We start from the raw sequence: 21,388 nt of genomic DNA, 5'->3' as shown, positions 1-21,388 counted from the left end.
GTCTAATCCTTCGCTTCTGTGCTTACACATTTTCTCCCATGCACCTACTTAACAGTCCACCCCTTATTCCAGGCACTACCTTCCAAGGCTATGTATCTAAGCACCTTCTACCCCACTCACAAGTGCCCCATTTACTACCGACTTTGCTTCTTCCTCTTCTTTTATGCTTGAGCATGAAGATGAGGCGGTGGGTAGGCCTGTATCTGCTCAATGACTGGGCCAGGATGAATAAGTGAGGTTGATTGTATTAAATGGCATGGAGTTCCTAGAACTGAGTAAACTTCTTTCTGGCACACAGGGACTTCTATGTCTGTATACCTATATCTTCACAAATCCTAATCCAGCCCTGTGCATCCAGGTAGTGTTTTATGTACCGCACTTTTTAATCTGATTTACATAGTGAAACAAATCTGTGATTAATCCAGAGAGGTGATATTTTCTAATTTGACTTCATGATATTTCTGGTCACCTCACTTTTTTCCATGGAGTGGGGGGTGATCTCCTCTTCCTCTCTGATGCATATAGACCATCTTCATAAATCCTCATACAAAAGGTACTAGAATTCCAGGGCAATTTAATGTTCAGAGGGATGTATCTGCAAACCAATCTGGAGATGAGAGTGGGTCAACAAAGTTAATTGTCTTTTAATCCCATAGCTTGTTTTCTTTAAGTCATATACACAGTCAAAACCATTGTTTCCAGAACTTTTTAATGGTACAGACCAGTGGGGTAAAAAAAAAAAAAATCCCATACAATTACAGCGTATTTATTTTTACCAATTGCCCAGTTCAGATCTGTCTTCCCACTCTCATCCCCTTCCCCATCACTGTAAAGCCTCATGAGAATGGATACAAAGAATGGATCCTCCTTATGACAGCTTACCATTTAGAAATATTATATACATAGGGACGCCTGGGTGGCTCAGTCACTTGAGTGTCTGACTCTTCATTTCAGTTCAGGTCATGATCCCAGGGTTGTGGGATTGAGCCACATGTTGGGCTCTATGTTGAGTGTGGAGCCTGCTGAAGATTCTCTCTCTCTGTCCCTCTGCCCCCTTCTCCTGGAATGCTCTCTGAAATGAAAAAAAAATGTTTGTAAAGGAAAGGAAAAGGCAGAATTAACTCTTATTAAGCATCTTAAATGCATATGGTATGGCTGTGTTTATCATCATTTACATGCATTATGGCATTTAATCTATAAGGGTTTATAGATGATTAAATGAGATCATATATGTTAAGTGCTTCTCAGAGAAGCTGAAACATAGAAAGTACCAAACATTGTAGTGCTCCAAAACACATAAATAAGAATAGCTTTTATTATTAACTATGAAGTAGTTATTTCTCTCATTTTATAGATAAGAAAGCAGAGGCCCAGAGCCATTTAGTATCTTTCCTAAGATCACACAACTAATAAGTAGTAGAGCTGGGGTTTTGACTGGGGTTTCCATGAGTATAAAGCTATGTCAGTCAGAGTTCAACCAGAGTAACAGAACAGAGTAACAGAGATACATAGTAAGAGTTACTGCAAGGAATTAGCTTAAACAACTGTGAGGACTGCATAAGCAAGTTAGAAATGCAGAGGGTAGGTCATCAGAAAAGGCAGGCTGGCATTCTCAGGCATGAGCTGATACTGGAGTCCACAGGCAGAATTACTTTTTTAAGAGAGCTTCAGCTCTGCTCTTAAGGCCTTTCAAATGATTGAACCAGGCCCACCTATTATCTGTGATAATCAACTGATTATGGACATTAATCACATCTCCAAAATACCATCACAGCAATACCTTGATTTGTGTTTGAGTAAGTAGGGGCTGTAGACTAGCCAAGTCAACCCTGCAAAAGACCATCACAGTGGTCTTTCCATTTTTACTTCTAAATAGAAATTTAGAGCAGGAAGTTGCCTTCCACCTTATCAGCTCCAACTTGTGCATTTTAAAAAGCGAAAGCTTGACTTCATCTTTGCCAATTTTGATGCCTTTGATTTCCTTTTGTTGTCTGATTGCTGATGCTAGAACTTCTAGCACTATGTTAAACAACAGCAGTGAGAGTGGGCATCCCTGTCGTGTTCCTGATCTCAGGGAAAAAGCTCTCAGTTTTTCCCCGTTGAGGATGATGTTAGCTGTGGGCTTTTCATAAATGGCTTTTATGATCTTTAAGTATGTTCCTTCTATCCCGACTTTCTCAAGGGTTTTTATTAAGAAAGGGTGCTGGGGCGCCTGGGTGGCGCAGTCGGTTAAGCGTCCGACTTCAGCCAGGTCACGATCTCGCGGTCCGTGAGTTCGAGCCCCGCATCAGGCTCTGGGCTGATGGCTCGGAGCCTGGAGCCTGTTTCCGATTCTGTGTCTCCCTCTCTCTCTGCCGCTCCCCCGTTCATGCTCTGTCTCTCTCTGTCCCAAAAATAAATAAAAAACGTTGAAAAAAAATTAAAAAAAAAAAAAAGAAAGGGTGCTGGATTTTGTCAAAGGCCTTTTCTGCATCGATTAACAGGATCATATGGTTCTTCTCTTTTTTTTTGTTAATGTGATGTATCACGTTGATTGATTTACGAATATTGAACCAGCCCTGCATCCCAGGAATGAATCCCACTTGGTCATGGTGAATAATTCTTTTTATATGCTGTTGAATTCGATTTGCTAGTATCTTATTGAGAATTTTTGCATCCATATTCATCAGGGATATTGGCCTGTAGTTCTCTTTTTTTACTGGGTTTCTGTCTGGTTTACGAATCAAAGTAATACTGGCTTCATAGAATGAGTCTGGAAGTTTTCCTTCCCCTTCTATTTCTTGGAATAGCTTGAGAAGGATAGGTATTATCTCTGCTTTAAACGTCTGGTGGAACTCCCCTGGGAAGCCATCTGGTCCCGGACTCTTATTTGTTGGGAGATTTTTGATAACCGATTCAATTTCTTCGCTGGTTATGGGTCTGTTCAAGCTTTCTATTTCCTCCTGATTGAGTTTTGGAAGAGTGTGGGTGTTTAGGAATTTGTCCATTTCTTCCAGGTTGTCCAATTTGTTGGCATATAATTTTTCATAGTATTCCCTGATAATTGTTTGTATCTCTGAGGGATTGGTTGTAATAATTCCATTTTCATTCATGATTTTATCTATTTGGGTCATCTCCCTTTTCTTTTTGAGAAGCCTGGCTAGAGGTGTGTCAATTTTGTTTATTTTTTCAAAAAACCAACTCTTGGTTTTGTTGATCTGCTCTACAGTTTTTTTAGATTCTATATTGTTTATTTCTGCTCTGACCTTTATTATTTCTCTTCTTCTGCTGGGTTTAGGCTGCCTTTGCTGTTCTGCTTCTAGTTCCTTTAGGTGTGCTGTTAGATTTTGTATTTGGGATTTTTCTTGTTTCTTGAGATAGGCCTGGATTGCAATGTATTTTCCTCTCAGGACTGCCTTCACTACGTCCCAAAGCGTTTGGATTGTTGTATTTTCATTTTCGTTTGTTTCCATATATTTTTTAATTTCTTCTCTAATTGCCTGGTTGACCCACTCATTCGTTAGTAGGGTGTTCTTTAACCTCCATGCTTTTGGAGGTTTTCCAGACTTTTTTCTGTGTTTGATTTCAAGCTTCATAGCATTGTGGTCTGAAAGTATGCATGGTATAATTTCAATTCTTGTAAACTTATGAAGGGCTGTTTTGTGACCCAGTATATGATCTATCTTGGAGAATGTTCCATGTGCACTCGAGAAGAAAGTATATTCTGTTGCTTTGGGATGCAGAATTCTAAATATATCTGTCAAGTCCATCTGATCCAATGTATCATTCAGGGCCCTTGTTTCTTTATAGACCGTGTGTCTAGATGATCTATCCATTTCTGTAAGTGGGGTGTTAAAGTCCCCTGCAATTACCACATTCTTATCAATAAGGTTGCTTATGTTTATGAGTAATTGCTTTATATATTTGGGGGCTCCGGTATTCGGCGCATAGACATTTATAATTGTTAGCTCTTCCTGATGGATAGACCCTGTAATTATTATATAATGCCCTTCTTCATCTCTTGTTACAGCCTTTAATTTAAAGTCTAGTTTGTCTGATATAAGTATGGCTACTCCAGCTTTCCAACTTGTGCATTTTAGAGAAGATAAAAATGAGATGTAGGGCTGTGCGATGACTTAGTCAAACTTACACACTTACCAAAGTCCAGGCCTTCTGGCTTCAGGGCTCTTTCCACAGGAACACCTGAGTTCATCCAACAAGTATTTGCTGGGTGGCCAACCTGCACCCTATGAAGAATGAGTTGTGACAGAACATCATGGATGCTATAATAGATGTGTGTGCAGCACACAGTAGAGTCCTAGAGTAAGAAGATAAGTTCTACCTTGCAGAGGAGCGTGGTCAAGGAGGGACTCATAAAGGAGGTAGAGCAGAGATTTGGAAAACATGCTACTGTTGGCCAGGCAGTCAGCAAGAGAGAAGACATCACGGGTTGAGAAAATAGTGGGAGCAAAGGCCTGAGGTCTTGTTCACTTGAGGTGAGAAGAGAAAGACTAACTGAAGTTCTGCCTTCAAGGAAAGCACAGACCTTTTCACATTATATGCAGTAAAACTAGCTGAGGTCTATCTGTGGGTGCTCCTCTGGACACTTGTGGTCCCTGAGTTTGAGAATCGTTGCCTGACAGTAACCCATAAAAAAAAAAAAAAGAGGTAAACAGGTATCTCATTTTCCTTTTATTTTTTATTTTTTTTTAACGTTTATTTATTTTTGAGACAGAGACAGAGCATGAACGGGGGAGGGGCAGAGAGAGAGGGAGACACAGAATCGGAAGCAGGCTCCAGGCTCTGAGCCATCAGCCCAGAGCCCGACATGGGGCTCAAACTCACGGACCACGAGATCATGACCTGAGCTGAAGTCGGACGCTCAACCGACTGAGCCACCCAGGCGCCCCAGGTATCTCATTTTTAAACGTAGAGGAAGATGGGCAACTCTGGCAGGAACACAGCTAGAGCCATCAAGTCTGGAGTGAAAATCACAATAAGGAAGAGCCAAATCTCCTTCACAATAAGACAGGACAGGGGTGTGTCCCGGGGATTTCATGCTGCCTCTGCTCCTGTCTGCGCCTCTGGCTGGAGTGATGTGAGGATCACTGTTCTGTTTCCACAAGGACACTTTCACCTGGTGGAAGGAAATCCTTGGTGGCGGGTTGTAGGGACATTTGCCACCTTCTTACATCAAGGGGCCACAAGAGCAGTCCTATTACCACTCACACACGCAGTGAACACTTCTTGAAAGCAACCAAACACCTTGAGGAAATTGTAGCTAACTTGGATGCTGCTTCTCCACAGAAGACTTCAAGGGCGTAAGGACCTGAGCTCTCAGAATGCTGAGGTATGTGTTCTCAGAAGCAGGACAGAGGGCAAGTGGAGCTCCCATAGGCTCAGTGTAGCATGGGAAAGAGTCCAACATGTGAGTCCATTGTAAACTAGCCATGGGGCCTCTCGAGGCTGCACAGAAAATTAGAAAAACAAAACCCTTCCCTCAGTGTTGTTGTTAGGTAATTCAAGGGTGAACATCCAACATAGTGCCTGGAAAATGTTTGCGGAATTTAAAGTCATGGGAAATCCATACTTCATGCCACCCATTAGATCCCCACAGTTACGTATAGTTAGATACATATTAAGGAATAGTTCAAAAGGGGACTAAAACTTGTCAAAAGTCCTCCCTGAACTCACCCATCCTCCAAGTTAGTTTCCTCAGCTAGGCAATCCATAGCATCTGTGTATGTCCCCATCATAATACTAATCATACTTTCTTATAAGTGCTGGTTAATAGATTCCCCTAATGGACTGTAAGCTATGGGAGAGCAGGACCATATCCATCTTGTTCTCCACTGTATTCTCAGAGGTAATTATCAACCTAATATATGGCAGGTGCTTGATATGTGCCAAATGAATAAATGAGTGTAGGAGGCAGTGGGGAGTCCCAGGTGCTTTGCCTTGGTCTTCTGGACCTCTGGCTTAGCTATGAGCATAGTAAGATTTGGGAAGAGGGTCCAAAGGAGCCAGGATCAAGTGATGGAAGACCCAGACCTAGCTTGGCCCAAAGGTCACATAGAAGACCTAGCCGAGTCCCTGACAAGTAGAGGGTAAGGAGGGATTACTGGATCAGAACTTCCCAGGAGGATATTACAAGTGTGGTAGGATACCATAAGGCAGGGCTTGGGTTGGCTGGAGCTCACAGGTTTGCCACCTCTAGCCAGAAGCAGCCCCAAGCATTTATCCCAGGATGCCAGGTAAATATTCTCATGCATCATATACAATGGAGAAAAATAAGTTGGGAGCACTGTGTTGGATGAATAAGGACATGGTCCCTGGTCTAGGGCATGACAAGCTCTTACTTGGGAAGCGCTGGGCATTTGGAACCTACAAGGACACTTCAAAGGCAGGGCTAACTGAAGACTGAGCTGCCTGGGAAAAATCATCAGAATAGGCCCACGGGATCTGTCTGTGGTGCTGAATCAGCTCCCAGCCAGGCTGACCCTTTTCTCTTACTTGACCCTCATTTGCTACTTTGATCTTTTCCTTTCCTTGTGGTCTTGGGATGATGATCTTGACCTCATCTCATTAGGCCACTACAGTCAATCATGGGAAACTCATATACGACCCAGCCCACAGCATGTACTACACCTGAGGGGATGTCTCCCCTCAACCATGCAGGAATCTGCCCCTTCCCAACTCTCCTTCTCTGGGCTATATCTTCTGCCATATCCATGGTTTAAAATGTGGTAGGTGAAGTCTCCAGATACAAAGGAGATTGCTGAATTTGAGGAGGGAAGTACATTTGAGCATGGTTTCACGTGTCTCTCAGAGCACCAGCCTGAGCTGTAACAGAGAGAAGACCAGTCCCATAGGGAGTCTGTTGGTATTAATTAGGGTAGGCTAAGTTATGCTGTGATAACAAACAATCCCCAAATCTTCTTGACTGCCCCACAGTACAAGTTAAGTTCTTGCTCCTGAAAAGTCAGCTACAGGATCAGGTGGCTCACCAGAGCAAATGTCTTCCATTTGTTGTCTTATCATTCTAGGCTGCTTTGATCATATGGCACCTCCATATAACAACTTCTATGCCTTGGAAGTTGTAACAGGGAAAGAAGGAGAGCTGATGAGTTGGCCACCAAGAATTAAATGCTTTGGTGCAAAAGTGACACCAATGCCTTTTCTCATTACTGGTCATAACTAGCCAATATAAGCAGCCATGTCCAACTCTAAGGGAAGCACAATCCTCTGTTTGCCTAGAAGTAGAGGAGAACTAGATATTGGTGATCATTTGTGTTGTCTATCACACTGCCTGGAATGGGGTCTTAGTGTGATGAATTCCAAGCCAGACATACCTTGGCTGAGGCCCAGCTGTGCCACTCACAAAGTGTAGTCATACCGTCTCTCCAGTCTTATTTTTTTCTCTTTGTGTAAAATGGAGATGACACCTGTTCTTCCTGTTGAGACATCAACTCATGTAATTGTGTTTTGAGAACCATGAGGATCAGCTATTGATCATTAAAATTCATAGAAGCCCTTGCAAAATTTAATAGAAGAGGGAACTGAGGCTTCTAAATAGAGAAACAGCAAAGTATGAAAATACCCTTAAGGGAAATATTTCTAGCAGCTAGAATTACAGAAGGAATTAATTTTTCATTGGGTCCTTAGTCCTCATTGCCTTGTACAGCTATTTTTTTTACTTCTTTTATTCATGAATTGTTGACTGACTCTTCATGAACATGCTTAAGATTTAAGGGACAGGGTCTTGGGTGGCTCAGTTGGCTGAGCGTCCAACTCTTGATTTGAGCTCAGGTCATGATCCCAGGTTCATGGGATCAAGCCCCATGTCAGGCTCTGGGCTGAAAGTGGAGCCTCCTTGATTCTCTCCCTCTGCTCCTCTCCCCTCCTCACTCACTCTCTGTCTAAAATAAAATTTAAAAAAAGAATTATTTCCATGAGAAAAAAATAACTTAAAAAGAAGATTTAGGGGACAATAAATAGCATCCTTCTTGTCTACCTGAATTTGGGAAACAACTGCAAAATAAAAAGGAGTCAGAGGGCACCTGGGTGGCTTAGTCAGTTAAGCCTCTGACTTCGGCTCAGGTCATGATCTCACAGTCGGTGAGTTCGAGCCCCGCATCAGTCTCTGTGCTGACAGCTCGGAGCCTGGAGCCCGCTTTGGGTTCTGTGTCTCCCTCTCTCTTTGCCCCTCCCCTGCTTGCTCGCTCTCTCTCTCTCTCTCTCAAAAATAAACATTTAAAAAATTCTTTTAAAAAGGCGTCAGGCTCAGGTAGAATAAAATGTTGGTTTTATTAGTAATAAAACTGACATTGGAAAACATGACAACAGGTGCAACAGTGGATTTCTTAATACTGAATCCTAGAATTAAACATACTTCCTAAAGTCATTTCAGTATAATCTCAGTAATGAAAGAATTATCTGCAAGGAGCTATGGAAGGAAGGAAAGGGCAAATCACGTCTCTGCTCTTTGGTGCCAAGCATAAAATGAGTATAGAATAGAATGCAGGCCCATCATCCATGTGTATACAGATTGTGCACTGCACATTTCTATGGGGTGTTATACCCTGAGTGGGTGAATCTCCCACCCAGAGTTGTGCAAGGAACAGCCTGAAGGGCTGTACACAGTGACCCTTGTGGAAAGAATGGATCACATTTGGGGGGTCTAAGCCATTTGGAGAATCAGATGAAAAATAAATATTGTTATCCCTAGCAAGGTGTACATGATTATGGTAAAATTCTGCAAATAATTTCAGGTGTGGTACAAAGCATCTATGAAGAACTAACTAAGAATTCCTTGAGAAGACGACCTCCAGAGTCCTATATAGCTCTGATGTTCTATGGTTCTAGGTAACCTTCTGGTTAGATTGCAGTGTTTGCCTGGCAACAACCTGGAGAAAATGCATTAATGATGATATTAAGAGAAAAGACCACCCGCGAAACACAAGGCATACTTCACAGAGTGCAAACGGCCCAAGACTGAAAATCTCATGCAAAAACCTACAGTAGCCATTAGGTTGGCTTTTGAAATGATAGATTTGTTTCTCTCCCTCTTGACATTTAAAAATTGTGGTTATTAAAACAAATTTTTTCACGTTTACTTATTTTTGAGAGAGAAAGAAAGAGACAGAGTACGAGCAGGGGAGGGGCAGAGAGAGAGAGGGAGACACAGAATCTGAAGCAGGTTCCAGGCTCTGGGCTGACAGCTCAGAGCGTGACACGGGGCTCGAACTTACCAGCTGTGAAATCATGACCTGAGCCGAAGTCGGGTGCTTAACCGACTGAGCCACCCAGGCGCCCCCCAACTTGTGGTTATTTCTATGTTTCAAACAAACAAGAGATAAACAACCCCTGTGGTTTCATGCAGTTGCATTTATTTGAGCATGTATTTGAAAACAAGCTTTGTTGTTGCCTGAAGAGCTCTCTGCCTCACTTCCTGGATTCTCGCTTCTGTTGACCCTCCGGTGGTTGCAGGCAGCCAGACTCAACCTCCAGGCCCTGCCCCTGAACTGCTGAAATCATGTGGAGAAGAAAGTTAGACAAGTGGGGCCATGTAAGGCCCTGACCTGGACTGAACTTTGAGATCTCCCAGGATGTGGTGGACCCCTGGCAAAGACACAGGTGGGTGTACATTTAACCATTCAGCTGCCTTGTGTTTATATGTGTCTCATTCCTTCCCCCTCAATTAACTTCTCATGACATGATCATGCAATATCTCCAAGCAGATTTTTTTAATTTACTTTTTAATTTACATCCAAGTTAGTTAGGATATAGTATAATAATGATTTCAGGAGTAGATGCCAGTGACTCTTCCCCAACATATAACACCCAGTACTCATCCCAGTGAGTGTCCTCCTTAATGCCTCTTGCTCATTTAGTCTGTCCCCCGCAACAACCCTTCCAGCAGCCCTCAGTTCTCTATATTTAAGAGTCTCTTGTGTTTTGTCACCCTCCCTTTTTTCTATTGTTTTTGCTTCCTTTCCCTTATGTTCATGTGTTTTGTATCTTAAATTCCTCATATGAGTGAAGTCATATATTTGTCTTTATCTGACTACTTTTGCTTAGCATAATACACTCTAGTTCCATCCATGTCATTGCAAATGGCTGGATTTCATTCTTCTCGACTGCCGAGCGATACTCCATTGTGTATGTGTATACACACACACACACACACACACACACACACATACATACACCACTTCTTCTTTATCCATTCATCCATTGATGGACATTGGGCTCTTTCCATACTTTGGCTATTGTCAATAGTGCTGCTATAAACATTGGGGTGCATGTTCCCCTTCAAAACAGCACACCTGTATCCCTTGGATAAATACCTAGTAGTGCAATTACTGGGTCATAGGGTAGTTTTATTTTTAATTTTTTGAGGAAACTTCATACTGTCTTCCAGAGTGGCTGCACCAGTTTTCATTCCCACCAGCAGTGCAAAAGCATTCCTCTTTCTCTGTATCCTTGCCAATATCTGTCATTGCCTGAGTTGTTAATTGTAGCCATTCCAAGTAGATTTTTAAATATTTAAAAAAAATTTTTAAATGTTCACTCATTTTTGATCAATTGTGAGCAGGGGAGGGGCAGAGAGAGAGGGGGACAGAGGATCTGAAGCAGGCTCCATGCTGACAGCAGTGAGCCCCATGTGGGGTTTGAACCCACAAACCTCAAGATCATGACCTGAACTGAAGATGGACGCTCAACTGACTGAGCCACCCAGGTGCCCCTCCAAGCAGATTTTTTTAAAACTTCACTCTTTAAAAAAAATTTTTTTAATCTTTATTTTTGAGAGAGAGCATGAATGGGGAAGGGGCAGAGAAAGAGAGGGAGACCCAGAATCCACAGCAGGCTTTGAGCTGTCAGCACAGCCGGAAGCAGGGCTCGAACTTGGGAACGGTGAGACCATGACCCAAGCCGAATTTGGTGCTTAACTGACTGAGCCACCCAGGCACCTCTTACAGGCTTCACTCTTAATATGAAATGTATCCTAATCTTTTTGTGGGAAGAAACATTTTCATTTCACCAGAGATGTAGAAACACTGAAGGGGCACACACAGAGAGCCTTGATCTTGGTGTCTCCAAAGACACTGCTAAGTGGGAGGAGTGGGAATATGGACAACAGGACTGATATTCTCTCTTTGTAGGAATTTCCTTTTCTGGGAGCCCCTGAAAAGCGAGAAGGCAGAACAAAGGCAGTGGTAAGCTGCTGGGAGTGCTCTCAAGGAATCTTTATCAGCTTAGGCTGGGTTAAACAGATACTTTATATAGGTGCTTAATTTATGACCAAAAGTTGATGCCTTTCATTCTATGCAATGGTTTGAATTAGTTATTCTCAAGCTTTGGGATCATCTTGATGGTTGTTAAAATAGTTGGTTATGGGGCGCCTGGGTGGTTCAGTATAGTTCTTGCTTTTGGCTCAGGTCATAATCTCATGATTCGTGAATTTGAGCCCCACACCGGGCTCTACACTGATGGTGCAGAGCTTGCTTGGGATTCTCTCTCTCTCTCTCTCTCTCTCTCTCTCTCTCTCTCTCTCCCCCCCCTCCCTCCAGCCCTCTCTCTGCCCCTCTCCCACTTTCTGTCTCTCTCTCCCAAAATAAATAAATAAAAATTTTTTAAAAAGTTGGTTAAGGGGCGCCTGGGTGGCTCAGTCGATTAAGCTTCAGACGTCAGCTCAGGTCATGATCTCATGGTTTGTTGAGTTCAAGCCCTGCATCAGACAGCTCAGAGCCTGGAGCCTGCTTTGGATTCTGTGTGTGTGTCTCTCTCTGCCCCTCTCCTGTGTGTGCTCTCTCTCTCTCTCTCAAAAATAAACAAACATTAAAAAAAATAGTTTGTTAAGATAGTTGCCCCTCCACCCCCACTGAGTTTCTGATTCAGTAGGTCTGGTGTGGGGATTGGGGGTTTGCATTTCTACTGGCTCCCTGGTGCTGCTGCTGATCCGGGGATTACACTTTGAGAACCACAGCTTCAACTGTCCACATTTTCCCCGTTTCCTTTTACTCACTCCAGGCAGACCAGGGATTGAAGGGGATATAGAGAGAATTAAAAGAGCTGATGCCCGTTGGGAAGTGGGCAAGAATAGCTGGGGTAAAGGAGGTGGTGGACGGAGCAGCCTGTTTCTGATATTGGTTTGAAGCGTCTAATGGGGATCCAACCTCCAGGCTCTGGACACAGGCTGTTAATTTGTATTCGGCACACCATCACCAAACCTTCAAATTCAGCTCTCTGGTTTATCACCTCGTGTGAAAGGAAATGAAGATGTAAAAACCCACGTAGCCCACCATGCGGATCGTAGATATTGTGCAAATTATACCATAGCTCTTGCTGTAAATTTCCTGGGCAGCCAAAAAAGTAGTTACAAGATGAATGGAAGAGGAGGGTGTCGCCACATGGGAATGGAGACGAGGTGGTGACATTTAAAGAAGGAAGGCATTTAGTAGTAACACATATTTGTTGAGTGAATGGACACATGGCTGTGTTATTTCACAGTGTTAAACGCAAAACTGTTGATGAGACTGAGAAAGGGACAAACTTTAAAGGTTACAAGCTCATTGGTTTTCAGATCATGAGAATTAATAACCCTACTGGACCTCTGTTCTTTCCTACTACAAATGGAAGACTGTGCTCAGCTCAGGCCAGGACGTGTTGAGATGCTGTCACATGTTTCTGTGAATTGAGAGGAAGAGGACAGCTCTAGAAAATTCCTAGGTGAGAAGTTGCCATGCCATCTGGTTTAGGATGGTTGCTTCTGACCACCGCTGGAGAGCTTGGGTCTTCCTGATTATTGCCTACATGTCTCACCCTGAACCTCAGCCTCTGAATTATGAGCGCACGTGACCCCAGGTTGGCTCCAGGTCCATACAGGGTTTCCTCCACCATCAGTTTCTACCTGCTCTACCCCTGGCACTACAGAAACTGGGGTCTGTCCTGGGGCTGCACAGCGATTCTGACAACGAAAGAGATTTACGATATCTTCTCTTGTCAAACAACTTGCAAGTTTTTCCCCCTGTGGGTAATTCCCGACTTCTGGCAAGATTGTTTCTGGATGTTATGTTCATTTTATGGCAACATATGTTTTAAAAGCTGAGACAATAGCTTGTAGCACCCAGTGTCCCCTGGCTCTGGTTCAGAACTGCCTGAATTTTATCTTCATCACGTCCTTCCAATGGGTCATGTTGGGGTCACCAAAAGTGATTTCTACAGGAAGTTCAGACTTGAAGGCCCTATACAACTCTGGGTGAATCCCAGCAGACCTTTTGCATTACGTTTTAGTGGTTCACTGTTTTAATAGGCCCCGTTAACTGTGCACATGGGGTGCCTGCCTGCAATCCATGTGTCTTTCTGAAGCCAAGCAGTTCGTCCAAATAGAATCTTCTGGAATTGATAATGGGCTGTGAGACAAACACTCTCCTCAGTACCTTCAGTTCTTGTACAAGGCAAAAATGCACATGAAGCTATCCACAGCAAAAACGACTCTTTTTGGGGGTATCAAATCCAAAGTTGGTTTCTTAAGGATGGACCTAATACTGATTATGGGAGCAATGGCTAATCTATCCTGCGCATCCGCTGGCCCAAGCACTTTGTATATGTTATCTGATTTAGCCGTGACATTGGGAATAATTACATCTGCCATAGGGTGTGGGTTTCCGCGGGGCCTCTGTGCTCTACCTATGTTACTCAATAGGTCTTCTCAACAATTCTATTATGGTCCCCATTTTATAGACGAGGAAGCTGAGGATCTGAGAGGATAAGCCGAGACTTCGTTGAGTGGATTCTAGAAGCATCAGAAGCCTAAATTCACCAGGCTCCTTTCGGCGTCCGTAAACTGGATAGATTCCCATTGTGAGGCAACCACCAAGAGCCTGAAAACGTAGTACCGGCTGACGGAGGGTTACGTTGTACAGCAAGCAAAGGGAGTCAAATCAAGGAAGGAGAGCTAACGGACTTCACTTGTGCCAGGCACCGTAGCTCTTTGTATGTCTTCCCTCATTTGAACCTCACAAGGGTCTTCTGAGGTAGGTGATACTATCCCCAGTTTTCAGCTGAATATGGAATCATCAGGAGGCTGAGGAGCCCTGAAGTCAAGCACCAAAACCACACTGGGAGCCAGCCTGCCAGCTGGAGAGCCCACCCTCTGAGCCCTCTTTAAATGCACTTGAAAAAGAATTCCTCCCAAGCCAGTAATGCTTGACTGAAATGTTACAGGTTGCTAGAAAAATACGTGTCAGAAAATTATGACACTCTTCCTCTTCCTGAATGATTCAGTCCTAAAAGCATTAAGTGGGCAGAGCAAGGCCCTGGGCGGGGGCTGGAAACAAAAGGAAGAAATGGGGAGGAACGGGAGGAGGGGCCGGCCAGCCTGGGGCCTCACTCCTCGCTGCTCCAGGCTGGGAAGGGGTGCGCAGTGCCCTCCCGTGGGAACAGGGGCGCTGACACCCACGCTGGCCCGTCAGCACACAGGCGGGGGGCTGGGGGGTCCCCCGGGGAAGCTTCTCCAGCATCTGCTCCAAATGCTGGCAGGTTCACACCCACAGGGCCCATCTGGCTCGCTGACTCAGGGACACTCCTGAGTAGTTCCGAAAATCCCCAAGCCACCCTCACAGCCCCACCTCTCTGCTGCCACTCGTGTGGGGCCCAGGCACGAAACCCCGGGATCAAGTATCCAGCTGCTCTTGGAAAGAGTGAAGGTTTTCCTGTCTTAGCAACGACCTTTCCAGATACTTTCCCAGCCAAGTGCCCCGCCGTTGGGTTCTATGAAAACATTCAAGGGGCTTCCCTTGTCCTTAGCTGTCATTAGTGGGTTTCTATTTGAGGTAAGACAAATAGCCATTATTTCTGAGCTCTATTCGGTGCCAGGTGCATAATATCCTTGAATTTTCACAACAGTCCTGAAAGGTGAACTTTGGCACAAGGAAGAACATTTTAAATGACTTTCCCAGACACCTCTTGTAATTTTAGAGCTAAGGCACGGAACCAGATTTTCTGATCAAAACTCAAATTGAGCTTTTGCAGTGCGCCAGGCTGCCTGCCTTTTCATGAGTTGGGGGTTTTCTAGTTTTCAAATATGGTTTACTTTGTGAACTTGGCTTTTTTTTTTTTTTAAACAAGAATTAAATGTTTTCCATGTGCCGGCACAATGTTGAGTGCCTTTATTTAGATGCCTTTGATCCTCATCGAAACCCCATGATGATATAGATATTATAGATGAGGAGACCAAGGACTAGAGGAGTCAGGGGCCAAGGTCATACAGAGGTCAGACAGGACTCGGGCAGCTTGCCTTAAGCAGCCGTTCCCTTAAATCACTTGATTACATCTATCATCCCCAAACTAAGGGAACATTCTCACTAGATTGTGAAGATAATGTATATTTTTAAATGCCTGGCATACAGGTACTCAACAAATACTGATTCCTTTCTTCTTCTTTCCAGGTTCCAAGGATCTAGAGCGTGACAGTATTGATCCCAGAAGCAAAGATGTTAGACTTCAGAGGCTATTTAGTCTGAGCCCCACACCGAGCAGACAGCTAGAAGAAGTGAAATGATGGATGGAAGCAAAGACTTCGTCTTTGTCAGCCTCCCCCAGCACACCCCCCCACGCCCAAATTTCCAGGAGACTCCATGAAGACCAAAGCCTACTGGTTTGCTCAACTTTATATCCGTCATCTGTTACAGTAGGAGTTTGAAAAGCCTTTGTTGAATGAATGAATGCCAACCTCATCTTGTAGTTAAGTTGCGTTTGAAGTTTTGAAGGCTCCCGCACCCCCCCCCCCCCCGAGCTTTGTATCTAGGGGAAAACTGACAATCTTTGGCTCCCTGCCCCAACTCAATCAGTGCTCAGGGGTGACTCATTGACTTGGTGAGGAGCCCAGTTTCCCAGCTGACGCGCTGTACACAGACTGCCCCCGGCCAAGTGCGGGATTAACCACCTGCCATAGGCTGTGGGCTGGGGAGCAGGCACAGTATGGTGGAAGGAACCCTGAATGCATGACCTGGCGTCTCGTACTTGGCCTCCTGTCTCTCTGCGCCATACTACCCTCCACCCTGCAAGGAAGGAGTGGACCAGACGAGCTCTGACCACAAGGCTGTATACAATGGGGAAACACACTGAGGGAGAGTGTAAATTCATGGGCAGGGTGAATCACTGTCCCAGGCTGGTGTTGATCTTCAGCAAGAGCTCAGAATCAGCTTCCAGGAAAGACCTAATGTTTGCTGAGCACTGTGCTCGTGACTTGCCTTTGTGCTGTTCTGTGGGATCCTCAAAACTAGCTTGTATGGAAAACTCTTCAACAGTAAAAAAGGGATGAGCTATTGATACATGCAGCCACATGAATGGATCTCCAGGGCATGATGCTGAGTGAAAAAAAAAAAAGCGCCATTTCCAAGGGTTATATTCTGTATGATTCTACTTATATAAGCATTGTAGAAATGACAAAATTATAGAGGTAGAGAGTAGATTAGTGGTTGCTAGGGATTGGGGAAGTGTGGGTGGGGGCCTGACTATAAAGGAGAAGCATGGAATCCTTTTGTAGATATAAAACAGTTCTGGGGTGCCTGGGTGGCTCAGTTGGTTAAGTGTCTGACTCTTGATCTCATGGTCTGTGAGATGGAGCCTTGCGTCTGTGATCTCATGGTCTGCGTCTTGATCTCATGGTCTGTGAGATGGAGTCAGCTCTGTGCTGACATTGAGGAGCCTTCTTGGGTTTCTCTCTCCCTCTTCTCTCTCTGCCCCTCCCCTGTTTGCATGCACTTGCTGTCTCTCACTCACTCTCAAAATAAAATAAATAAACTTTAAAACACCAGTCTGTATCTTGATTGATTGTGGTCACACAGATCTATGCAGGTGAGAAATTGTACCAACTAGGCACACACACACACACACACACACACACACACACACACAAATGAGTGCATGTAAAACTGATGAAATCTGAATAAAGCATGTAGATTGTACCAATGTCCATTTCCTGGTTTTGATATCATACTATAATTTGTAAGATGTTACCATTGGGGAAGGCTGGGTGAAGGGTAAAGGAGACCTTTCTGTTCTAATTTTACAGTTTCCTGTGGGTCTATAAGTACTTCCAAATAAAAGTTCAGAAAGCCTATGAGATATTATTATCCCATTCTACAGAAGAGAAACCTGAAGCTCCTGGAGGTCATATAGATAGCTCTTAGTAGGAGAGTAAAAATTTGATTCACTTCTCTTGAAACCGCTTAAAAGCATAGAGTTGAACAAAAATCAATATGGCTGCACTAATGCTTCACGAAGCTGCAACTGAGTAATCTTTTCCTCTCTTCTGCAAAACTCCCCTCCTCCCTTCTTAGCCTTTTGCTTCAGGAACCCAGTACCACCTGGAAAATGTAACAAAAGAGGCTGGCAGGAGGTACACAATTCCTGTTGAAAGTGGCAAGATCCCATTATTTCCCTATAAAACCCACCAGCCCCTTCCTCCCACCCAGCTTGCAGTTTTTAAAGGCCTCAGCGGGTGGCAGCCTCTTTTGCCCAGCAAAGCAAGAGAGCTAATGCTCCTCTTTATTCCACATTCTCTCTGGGAGTTCCATTTTGGCTGCAAAATATGAGAGTTGGTTTTCAACAACACTCTAACCTCGGAACTGTGAGCTTCTCTGTCTACCAAGGGCTTTGGGTGTGGAAAGGGAGACGCCGTAAGCCAGCCCATTATAGTCCCAAGTTGTTCTCTACTCGCTGACTTCGAAGTTCTCTCTTCAGAGTTTCAGTGCCTGATCCTGCCAAGGGAACACATGCAGTATGTTTTTTTCCACCTGGGTGGTGAGAGTCTATGCTTTAGCTCACTGGTGGACAGACATTTTTGGAGGGCCTCTGCTGTGCACTTTTATTACGTCTCTTGGCCCAGGTTCATCAAGACTTTGGTTGAAGGAGAAGGAATGACCCTGAGCACCCGCAGTTTGCTCTCAGAGGAACGGAACACTTCTTCACCCACAGACTTAACTTTCCCCATCTCGTTTCTTCTAGCTGTGCTTGGCATTTGCTACGCGGAGGTTGGCGTGGGGAGGCGTACCGTGGAGACACTGAGACCAGATGCCTGAATTTAACAGGTCTATGGCTCATTTGAGGAGAACGAGGACAAGTCGCAACAAACAAAACAAGGCAAGAGAGAGCGAGAGCGGTTGGGGAAGCAGCCACCAACTCTCACTCCAGATGAAAGCTGCTTCAGAGGGAGGTATCTGATGCACAACTCTTCGCAAGCAGGTGGTGTGAGTACTCACTGACTTGTTGAGTTTCAAGCAGAGGACACGCGCCCTTCTGAGAAGGTCAGATGATCTTTCAGAAAGGAGCTAGGCTTCAAGAAGAGAGAACCCCAGGCCAGAAGAAAGACACTGGCAAAGGCACAATGAAATTTAAAGCACAAGCCTTTGAGTAGGAGCAAAGATGTGGGCACAGCACTCTGTTTTGACCTACCCTGTCCAATATGGTAGCCACTGGCCACGTGTGACCACTGAGCACTTTAAATGAGGCTAGTCTGACATGACATATGCTGTAAGTGTAAAATACATGGCTGGTAGTTCTAAGACTTAGTACAAAAAAATGTATGTCTCACTATGTTTTATATTGGTTATATATTGAAATTATATTTTTGGTATATTGGGTTAAAATAATTATTAACATTAATTTCACCAGTCTCCTTTTACTTTTTTTTTTTTTTTTTTTTTTTTGAGACAGAGACAGAGCGTGAGCAGGGGAGGGACAGAGAGAGAGGGAGACACAGAATGCAAAACAGGCTCCAGGCTCTGAGCTGTCAGCACAGAACCCGACGTGGGGCTCGAATCCACGACCCGAGAGACTGTGACCTAAGGGAAGTCGGACGCTTCACGGACTGAGCCACCCAGGCACCCCTCCTTTTACTTTTTTATGTGGCTACTAGAAAATTCTAAATTATGTGGCTCTCATATTCTATTGGACAGCCTATCTAGCCATGCTTATTCTAATGCTGACTCTTTTTTCTTCTCCCTTTTGTAGCAGCCGTAGTTTTGGGTAATTTCTCTTAAATGATCTTCCTTATCTCAAGAGGTGATATTATTTATAGAGTACTTTAAAAGATGGTAAAGAGCCTCCAGGGCCTCTCTGCTTAACAGTGCTTCCTTGGTAGCAGTTTTCATATTCAAAATGAGCAAAAGAGATGAACATTAAAATCTTTACCTCTGAAATCACCATCAGAACAGTCCCTTTTACATTCCTGAAGTTTCCATGGAAGCTCTGGTTCTGAGGGACTCTGCTTCCTGAGGGTAATGTGAATCACAGTTCTGGGGATTTAGAAATGATTTTTGACAACATTTTCGTTTCTCTGGTTTTCCTTTCCCTCACATCTGAAAAGCCACATTGAAACAATCAAACAGGACTCTTGCGAGAGTCCTTTCATTCGCTGGATTTGACTTGCGTCTCCTTTCCCTGAGGGGTCTGCAGTCACTAGACCACAAAGGAGCATTTACGTGTTCCTTCTCATTTTCTCATCTCATTTTCAAGAAGGGGAACCTAGGACACTGATGTTATTTGAAGGGGGAAGGGGTGGGATTTGAATCAACAAATTGTCCGTTCTGCTGTTCACTGTAATTCAGTTTTAGCAGGAAGGGCACAGAGCTGCTGACTCAAGTCGGCAGTCTCCAGCCCAACCTCTCTCCCATCCCCCTGCCCTCATCCCCGGGTGGTGGGGGTGGTTGTGATGAGGTTTCGGGGTGATAGTGGGGTTTGGAGCTGATGGTCAAGAAGGAATTCTTGAAGATGTCTTTGGTGCAAAGAGGTGATTTTGTTAAAGCCTGGGGACAGGACCCATGGGCAGAAAGAGCTGCACTGGGGTTGTGAAGAATGGCTGGTTATATACTGTGGACTTGGGGAGGTAAAGGCAAAAAGGAAGTTTCCAAAGAGATTTTCATATGCTAAAGAAGATTCACAGGAAACTGGAGGCAGAGCTATTGTGGAGCTAAGGTGGTTTTTCCCTCCAACAAAGCATTCACGTTAAGACAGCAGGGAGTTCCTGGAGAAATGTTACACTCTGTGTTTACCTCAAGTATGTGTCAATGGGCTGCAGGTTGGAAGGAAATTTAATTTTACCTGCAAAGTACGTTAGAACCCCTAGAAAATGAAATGACATAAATGGGCATGGGTGCAGATGGTGAAATCACCAACCAGGAAAGCTCCTTAAAAGTGCCTTAGAAGGGCTCCTGGGTGGCTCAGTCAGTTAAGCATCCGACTCTTGGTTTCAGCTCAAGTCAGGTTCTGCGCTGACAGTGCAGAGCCTGCTTAGGATTCTTTTTCTCTGTCTCTCCCCTGCTTGTTCTCTCTCTCTCTCTCTCAAAAGTAAATGTCAAAAAAAAAGTGTTTCAGAAAGGCCCCAGTTAAGCCCTCAGTCACTGAAGTGGGAGAAGGAAACAGAAGATGCCTTGTCCTTGGACACCTTGGATTGGGCAAACTGGAGGGAGCAGTGCCGAGACCAATGATCGGCCAGGGGAGCGTCCCTTCTCATTTGATGCTTTCGTCTGTCTGCACTGGGCATTCCCAGGAGACATCATGGGGGATATGAAGGTATGAAAAATGCCTAGGCTGCGGGCCAGGTGCCAGGAATCAGGGACAGGAAGGCACTGTTCCAACAGTGGGAGACAGGCAGTCCTGCCTTGCACTAAGCCAAAATGTGTGATCTGAGCTCAGCAGGGGGAGCGGTGCGGTTTTTAAGAGGAGTGGGGGGGGGGGTGGGTAACAGAGGGATGCCTGCAGTGGATGCTGGAGCATTTTTCTTACTGTGGCAAAATGCACGTAACATAACATTTAACACCTTAACCACTCTTAAGTGTACATTTCAGTAGTGATAAGTGCATTCCCATTGTTGTATAACCACTCTCCAATCTGTGGAACTCTTTCCATTTTGCAAAACTGAACTCTGTTTTGTTTAAACAAACTCTCTTGTCCCCTCTCCCCAGCCCCTGGAAAACCCCATTCTACTCTATTTCTGTGAATCTCACTGCTCTAGGCAATGCATAGAAGTAGAATCCTATGAGGTTGTCTTTTTGTGATTGACTCGTTTCACTGAGTATGATGTCTTCAAGGTTCATCCATGTTGCACCATGTATCAGAAATTGCTTCCTTTTTTAAGGAGGGTCTGTATATAAATGATTCCATTATCGGTTCATCCACCGATGGACATTTTGGTTGCTTCCATATTTTGGCTATTGTGAATAATGGTGCTGTAACACAGATGTACAGTTCTTCAAGAGCCCAATTTCAGGGGCACCTTGGTGGCTCAGTCAGTTAAGCGTCTCTTGGCTTGGGTTCAGATCATCATCTCAGGGTCATGAGATCAAGCTCTGAGTTGGGCTGTGTGCTGAATCTGACGCCTGTGTAAGATTCTCTCTCCCTA

General features: G+C 44.4%; 1 long non-coding RNA gene across 1 annotated transcript in view; it reads left to right on the top strand.

The window, feature by feature from the left end:
• Positions 1 to 21,388, top strand: part of LOC113593801 (uncharacterized) — a 65,866-nt gene that overhangs the window by 38,950 nt on the left and 5,528 nt on the right. The window contains exons 3-5 of the long non-coding RNA XR_008290542.1: positions 9,469 to 9,615; positions 13,726 to 14,018; positions 17,995 to 18,236. This is a non-coding gene — a long non-coding RNA (uncharacterized LOC113593801). The remainder of the gene's footprint in view (positions 1 to 9,468; positions 9,616 to 13,725; positions 14,019 to 17,994; positions 18,237 to 21,388) is intronic.

The sequence above is a fragment of the Acinonyx jubatus genome, chromosome D1 (genome assembly GCF_027475565.1).
Source record: "Acinonyx jubatus isolate Ajub_Pintada_27869175 chromosome D1, VMU_Ajub_asm_v1.0, whole genome shotgun sequence".
In the NCBI taxonomy this organism is placed as follows: domain Eukaryota; kingdom Metazoa; phylum Chordata; class Mammalia; order Carnivora; family Felidae; genus Acinonyx; species Acinonyx jubatus.
Note: the sequence above shows the minus strand (reverse complement) of the source record. Positions and strands in the feature narration are given on the sequence as shown.